Here is an 8,160-nt window from a genome sequence, read left to right on the forward strand (position 1 = left end):
ACACCAGTGGAGAACGTAGCCCATAATATTTGATTGGGGAGCAAAAGGTTATAACTGCAAAGTGACCCGCAGATGAGCTGGATATTGGCGCAGTAGAATACAGCAGATGATATCCTTAATGTGAAAGATTGCAGCAAACCACTACATGGCAGCATTGTGTCAAGACGGAGTCGGATCAGCTAGTTCTTTAATGAAAAGGATGACTATTGACCAGGGCTGTGCGTTATAACGACCATTATCCTCAGAAAGGTAACTATGCTTCATCACAATGGGAATGCTTTCCCCCAGAGACTCATGAGGCTGTTTCACTAAATGCAACTTACATTTGGAAAAAAAACAATCAAGTCACACTGGGCATTGTAAGAAGCAGAGCTCTGGAGACACAAATTGTCCATAATTAAATAATGGTTTGGGTTTAAAAGTTTGGGAACTCATTTGTACTTTATGAAAACTTTGAACGAGCAGGGAATAACAATCTCCACAATAAAAAAGATGTGGCCGACTATTTGTTGCCTCACACACACACCATAATTCAGTTATTGGGGTGGGACAGGCTGCCTCAGAAAACTTATTGATGAAATGCTTCCCCCTGGGAACCGATGTGGACAATGTACTGTGATCAATAATTGCAATGGTTTATATAACTATCAGAAGTTTAACATAATTGATGTGTGTACACAACCACAAAGTGCATGTGTACCTTCGCAAACTCTCTTCTCTTCTGCCTGGTTCATACATCTGAAGTTTGCCTCCTATTTACACTTTGTAGAAACAGATTTTTCTTCAGCTCAAGTAGATGGCCAGTACTTCAAGCCACAATGTGTTGGCATCTGGCTCAGGAAGCTTGGGACAAGGAAGGAAGGGAAATAAGCACACCAAATCACAGGTGATGAAGTCTATACTCCTTAATCTCTTTTGAAAATCTCAGCCAGACTTCATATTTGGTCCAAGGACTAGTTCAACATTAGAGCCGCAGCTATGCAGTGTAAGATATTTCAGACGAAGAGGGACCAGGTTCAAACATGTCGTCACAGCTGCTTACCCTCCCTTCAACCCTGACTACTTGGTGTGCAAAGTATTTCTGAGTGGTCTGGCATTTTTGGAGGACTCTCCTGCAATAAAGCCGGGGGACAATGGAGAGGAAGCATTTCATTTGTAACCATGCCCAAAAGTCGTCAAAACACAGTTGGACAATAATAAAAGTCCCTTCTCAAAACTTCCTGCCTCTAGTTCACAGGAATTTTTCAAGCAGTGTTGTGAAAATCCTGAGTGATGCTGGAAAGTGGAAAGGCCCAGGCAAAGAGATAGTTAAAAATCCATTAAAGTTTGTAGGCAATCTTCATAATTCTTCTGAGATCTGGGCAAGATATTCAAAAGTGAAACCTAAAGAAATTAGGCACTGCTCTGCCAATGGCAGTTGGTGGCAAACATTCTAGGTTGTTTGTGAAAAATGGCAGCCTAGATCATGCCTAATTGCAGCACACTTTCTGAAGATCGTCCCTCTTTGTTCCTCAGACTGGCAGATGAAGGGTGGAAAGTTTCTAGTAGGCCCCCTTTAACCTTGTTCATATTATTAAGGACTCAGCTCTTCCTGAGGATCTTTTTGGGCTCAATGGGGGTCAAATGCCCAACGAATGGTCCTGTGTCCATTGCAATCACTTGGGCTTCTTCTGATTATTAGGACTGCTGGCATACCATGTGGGTGTGAGTTCGAGTTTAAATTCTGGGATCTGCAGCAGACCACTGGCTGAAATTTTGGCCCATTCAACTTCTCCTGAGTGCTTCACTCTGGGCATTGTCCTGTTATAGCAGTACTGAGGAGAGAATCTGGGACATCAAACCTTCCACCTCGCTAAGCCCACATCAGAGAGAGGCTTTTCTTTTCCAGACATTTCCTACCTGAACAGTGCCTGGAGCAATCACTCAGGTGCCAACCTCCCGTTGAAGTCAAGGGGTATTACGGCCACATCTGTTTATCTTTCATGACTTGAAAATTGTTCTGCGGATCCTTGTTATTAGGACCTGCAGTAGTTTCTGAAGGTGACACGTCATATGGCCGGCAAGGGTAGAGCTGGTTATGGGCTAAACACACCTCTGCCTACTCTCTGTCCTCTCTGTAAGGCACCCACCTCAGGGTGCGAGCCCGGCCCTCATTGATTCAGGGAAGAATCTCACGCTCCTCCTCTCAGAACAGGATCTAGTTACTCTATCCGCATAGATCCACATACCAACAGTTATCACCCTGCACTCAAAGCCGGGCTCAGGACGCAGCGACAGTGACATTGGACCAAACCCTCCTTAAAACAAAATGTATTTTTTTAGCATTTGAACGACATTTAAAATAGATTCAAAGCAACAAACAACCTACACACACTAAGCAAATGGGGGGGGGGGGGGGGGCTTCAGCTGGTTGCCTGCAGGTGCAGGTGCGACTTTTTTCCGCAATGCACAATTGGTGTGATGGATTTGTTCTCCCCTCCCCTTCCTTTAAGCTCAGGAATTTGCCTCAGCTGGAGCTGGGGAACTGGATGGGGTGGGTCAGTGGCTTGAGGTGGGCCTACAGATTCGTTTTTCTAGATGCTGGTGGTTGGGTCTGCTCTCATTCTCCAAGCATATTGATCACTGATTTCAGGTGGAAGAAAGGAATCCCCTAGAATAAGATTGTAAGGCACCTTGTGGATTTGACAGACTGCCCTGATTGCTTCTCCTCTGGGCTTTTAATGCACGTGTGTGAATTTCTAGTCCTTCAGAAAATTAGCCTTCCGCTTGTCATCATTTACTTGAGCCTAGATGCAATTGCGGATTTCTGTCACCATCCCCCAAGGACCTAGTTTAAAGCTCTCCCTTATCAGGTAAACAGACAATGTCAGATGTCTTCCCAGTATTTGAATAGATGGAGCCCATCCTGCACATACCCTCTTTCTTGGAACATCAGCTCCTGTTGAAGAAGCCAAAGCCTTCTCGCTGAACCAGCTTGCGTAGCCGCACATTTAACTTCCATAGTCAATGTCAATCCAGGCCCTTTCCCTGCAACAAAAAGGATGGAATGAGAAATATCACTTGCACTCCAAACACTTTTATCCTTCTTCCAAAGCCCACATTGTCTGCAGTGATCTGCTAAGGTCATTCTGCCAGTATGTGGTGCCACGTGGATAAAGTAGGAGAAGTAACAGACAAAGGGCTTGACGAGTCCTTGGCCAGACTCTCATGCACATCCTGAATTTAGCTCAGGCAAGAGCACACTTCTCAAATTCCCAGTCAGACGGTTAGATGGAATGACTCTGTTCACCTTAGGCAGAGAATCCTCCCAAATACAACCACATTTCCTCTTGGGAGTGGTGGTCATGGAATCCCCACCCTTAGGACAATGGCTTCTGGTCTATGAGGGTATCCTTCGATCTTCCTCAGATGACCTGGAGAGGAGGAGTTTGGCTGGGCCAGGGCATGTACCCCGACAGAGAAGGAGAGTAGAGGAGTCAAGGAAAATCTGCTCATGCGGAAGCAAGAGACTCTAGTTGCAGCCTCAGGTCCCTGGGCTGGCCCAGAGAGTGGGTGGACCGAGTTCCCCCCTCCTGTAGTGGCACAGCCGGCTGGGGGTTGGCGGATGGGAATTGATTTGGGGTGATCCATTGGGACATTGATACCCTGGAAGAGATGGACTGTGCGGTGCCCTAGCCGGACGACTGAGTCACAGAGAGAGAGTTCTGAAGAGTGAGGGAGGACATGCTGTGAGCAACCGTCAGAAGTGATGTGTCAGACCTTAGGGGAGCTAATCCATGTCAAAGCCACAAAGAGACACCAGTGGTGAGTAATCCCCTTGACAGATGGGTTTCCCTCTTGTGTTACAAGAGAAGAAGTGACCCCACCCAACTCACAATCTCTCAGAAAGCCAAGAAGCTCCTGGGGCCTCGCCTGCTCTCAGTGTCTCTCCATGACTCTGTCTCCCTCTCCCAGGGAAAAAAATGGGGGTTTTGAATGCTCCTACCCTCCCTGCATGTTCCCAGTTACCACGTTGTTGATGGTGTCTTTCATATAGGACACAGCTGTGAAATCTTCCTTCTGTCTCAGTCGACTTTTTCCCAGCTGGCCAGCGCTTTTGGTCAGGCCATGTATTTCCCCCAGCTTGAATGCCCCATTGTTTGGCTGCTTAGATCCATTCATCTTTAATGCCTTGCAATCACTGGTTTAGTGACTATCTGTAGCCTGTGGGTGAGGATGCTGGAACTGTCTAGAACAAACTTAGCACATAAATCACATTTTGGAATACCGATTCACAACTATTACACATACACACACACACACTCAGCAACATTCATGACAGCTGGAATATGGGGGATTTTCTGTGGAAAACTTCAATTTTTGTCAAGAAACTAAAAACAATAAAACTTGTTTTCTTTCGGTTTTGGACAAGCAAAAACCAAAGATATTCATCTGAAAACCAAATATTTTTGGATAAAAACCAAACTTTTTTACTGAAAACAAAAATAATAAATTGATATCTGGGTTTTTTAATTTTCAGTCAAAAATATATCTTTGTGTGTGTTTACAACAGACCTGCTGGCTGATTTACACATTTCACTGTACAATCTTAAACCAGGAGGCAAACCTGACTAATTGATTATGAGAATCCGCACCTCTGTTGCAAAGGACTGAAAGGAGGACTCAGCAATGGACATATTTTATTTTGTTTTATATTTTGAACAGGGTTGAGATGAGCTAGACTTTTTCATTAGATTGTGTATCTTGGATTAGGAGAATACGACCTGTTGGGGAACTGGAACTCTTAGGGCTTGGCTACACTTGCAAGTTACAGTGCATTAAAGCAACCCTGGGTGCTCTAATTCACTATGTGTCCACACTGGCAAGGCAAATAGAGCACCTGGGCTCTGCAGATGGAGCGCTCCTGGTAATACTTCTCCACAAGAAGCATAAAACTTGCTGCGTCCCAGCTGAAACGCCCCAGCATCAGTGTGACCGAGGTGTTGCATTACTGCATTATGATTGGCATCTGGAAACATCCCATAATCCCCTGAAGTCAAGTGGCCACTCTTGTCATTGTTTTGTTATCGACTGCAGGAATGCGGATATCCCCTTTCAAAGCTCCGTTTCTGACAGCCGGCTGCTTATCTGCTCCAGGACAAAGCAAACATTACTGTGAAATGCTACTTGCTGTGAATGTGTGTGAGAGAGAGAGATGGGAGTGAGGGTACTTTGCTGTTGTCTGGACTTACAAGACAGCATGCTAACACGCTCTCAGCACCTCAAAATACCCACACACAACACACTCCCTGTCACACTCTGTCACACGCTACCCTTTACCCCAGGGAATCATTTATGTCCTTGGTCCTCAGGCTCTAATAATTGTGGAACTGCAGAACAGGGCCTGATACAGTGAGGTTATTGAGCTGGGCCCCATGTGGGTGTACAGCTTGGGGCTTATAGGAGTCGGGCCCAAGCTGGGAGGTTGGGGTCAAGATTCAATTGTGGCTCAAAGTCCCATCTTCCTCACAGTTCAAGAGAGGGATAACGGAGTCCTGGGTTCTAGGTCCATAACCTGTCCCCATGAAGAGAAGCCCAATTTCTAAGCTCTTCCCTATTGACAATTCTGTGGCTCCGCAGTTCCCACCACTGCAATGACTGAAAGGAGCCACAGACAGACAAAACCTTCATTGCAAGTGAAACCCACTTGCCAGTGTGTGTAGAGCTTCCCCCTGTGTGCTCCATCCGTGGAGGATATGAACCTGGTGCAGAGAGTAATAAAGGGCATTGTCCCTTTAGCATAAGCTGGAGCAGATCATGTGTTTACATCTGGAGGTTTCCTGTTTCATGTCAACCAAGATGGTGGGCATCAAATAAGGATACTCAGGAGAGCGTGGGGATAGTTTCTGAGAAGGGAAGGATCTTCTCTCCAACTCTAAATAATACATCTAAATGACGTGAGTGAGGAGGAGGAGCTCCTTGGTTATATCTGAGTTTGACACCCCTTTTCTTTATAGAGAGGCGGATGCAGCTCGGGAGCCCAGACTGACTACAGCTGTGTGTCAGTAAGGCACGGGTCAGATGCAGTCCCTCAAGTGGGCCAAGCTCAGGCTATATCAGCTTTATAGGTCATACCTACAGAAGTGTGAATAAGAAACATCTCAGTTCGGTGGTTGAACCGAAAGTTAGGACTTTTTTTATGCTATTATTATTATGTCAAAAAGAAGGTTTTGTTTCACCCAAAATGCAATTTAACTAAGAAAATAAAATTGAAGCAAAATTCAAAACCAAAAATTATTTCAAATAAACAAATCAAATATTTTGTTTAGAAAATGTCATTTTTTTTCCTGCCAAAAAAATTCAGCAAATTTGACACAAATTAGCAACATTTTTTAACAACCTGAACATGCATTTTTTGGAAAAGGGAAGTTTTGTCTGCAAAGTTTTGGCCAGCTTTATTCAGAACCAACTCCTTAAACCTCATCATGAGATCGCTAGATGCTTTAGACCAAGAACCATCATTTTAGAAATTATTGGTGAGAACTTCAGAACTGCTGGAGGGATTTGGATGCTCAGTTCCTATTACAATCAGTAGGACTTGGGTGCTGAACTCTCCGAGGCAGCTTTGAAAATCCCAAGCCTAAAGATTTAATAAAGTTTCAACCACTTGGGAAGGATTCCAGCGATCAGACTCTGTCTCATTGGCCCCCCGCCATGCAAACCTGCAAGTCACTAAACTGAGTTTGGCTATTAATGTATTCAAGGCTAACTCACCCCCTGATCTGGACCAGGCAGGTGACTTTGGTTCAGAGAGGCTGTACCCTGTCCAGGACAGGAGCAGACTGTTGCTGGTTCATCACAAGTTAAACAGAGCTAGCAGGGTGGAAGTGCTGAAGATTTTGATCCTGCTTAACAGGCTGCTTCATGGCTCTCCCAAGCATCTCCACCTAGCAGCAGGCGTGAGGCCTGGGATGGAAGCACAACTAAGCACTCACATTATTATGCATGATGATGACCAGGGAAGCGCAGGAACTGACAGATTATTGGACATCACATAACACCAGACAAGCACAATGTAATAGATAGGCACTTTCAGTGTTAGGAACAACAGAGATCCTCTGACATGGTGATTCTGGCTCCAGCCCTGACTCACACTGAAGTCCCCTCCTCTCAGTCTTTGGTCTCACTTGAGTTCATGAAACAGCAGAAGCTTCCAGAGAAGTTAACTTTTGCCTTTGAGCCTCCTTTCTGGCCCTGAAAACGGAGCCTGGAATGACTCCCAAAAAGTCCTTGAGACAGCCGTGGTAAACTTCTGGCACGAGCGGAGCAAGGACTGCGTTATGTGTATATAATTCATGAGAACAATAAGGCTCTTCAGTAGTGAGCATTTGGCATCCAGATACTACAGTGATTGGGCATTAGTGTAGAACAGATAGATTAGACAGAAGCTTCAATGATAATCCTTTGTGATAGCAGTTTCCTGAAGTTGAGAAACACAACATCAACTGAGGTGAAAGCCAATCTTCTAGCACAGTAAGTTGACTGCTGCAATAAATCCTGAGAGTTTTATAGGGTTGAATTTAAACCATTTAACATGATGAAAGTCACATTTTACTGTAATTAAATCAGCTGGTATAACTAATGTTAATTGTACCACAGCAAACTCATTTATAATTGTATCTTTTTTACATATGAGAGTGGGATCTGAGAGAGAGAGCTTGGTCCATCTGGCACTGCACGGCAGTGTCTTGCTCTGGTGATGCTTTGACAGGAGTGCAGCATCTAACATCGTGTCCCTCATTCCCTAGGTGTTGTAGACTGGGTGTAAAAGCCAGTGGTAAGCAAGCGTCGAGAGGAGTTGTGAGGAATTGGGTTTGGGTGCTCAGATGGAGCGGTACAGCATTCAGACCTTAGTCTTCGCAGAACTCAGGTTGTTACGTGCCTGATGTGCTCTGCAAGGCGAGGCCCACACACCAAGTGAGTTATTTTCGGCTTATGAAGGTAAAGTGAACGATCCGCACGGAGGAGCCGCTGGCGTTGCTGTCACTTACGGCGGTGGAACCAGCACCGAAGCTCAGCCGCTGGGTCGGAGTCCAAATGCGGACCGGACATTAAGCTATATCATATACACATACAATCACTCTAAATATGCAAAAAGGGATTTTGTTCCCCCCCCCCCCC

This window comes from Chelonoidis abingdonii, unplaced genomic scaffold (genome assembly GCF_003597395.2).
Source record: "Chelonoidis abingdonii isolate Lonesome George unplaced genomic scaffold, CheloAbing_2.0 scaffold0577, whole genome shotgun sequence".
Lineage (NCBI taxonomy): Eukaryota > Metazoa > Chordata > Testudines > Testudinidae > Chelonoidis > Chelonoidis abingdonii.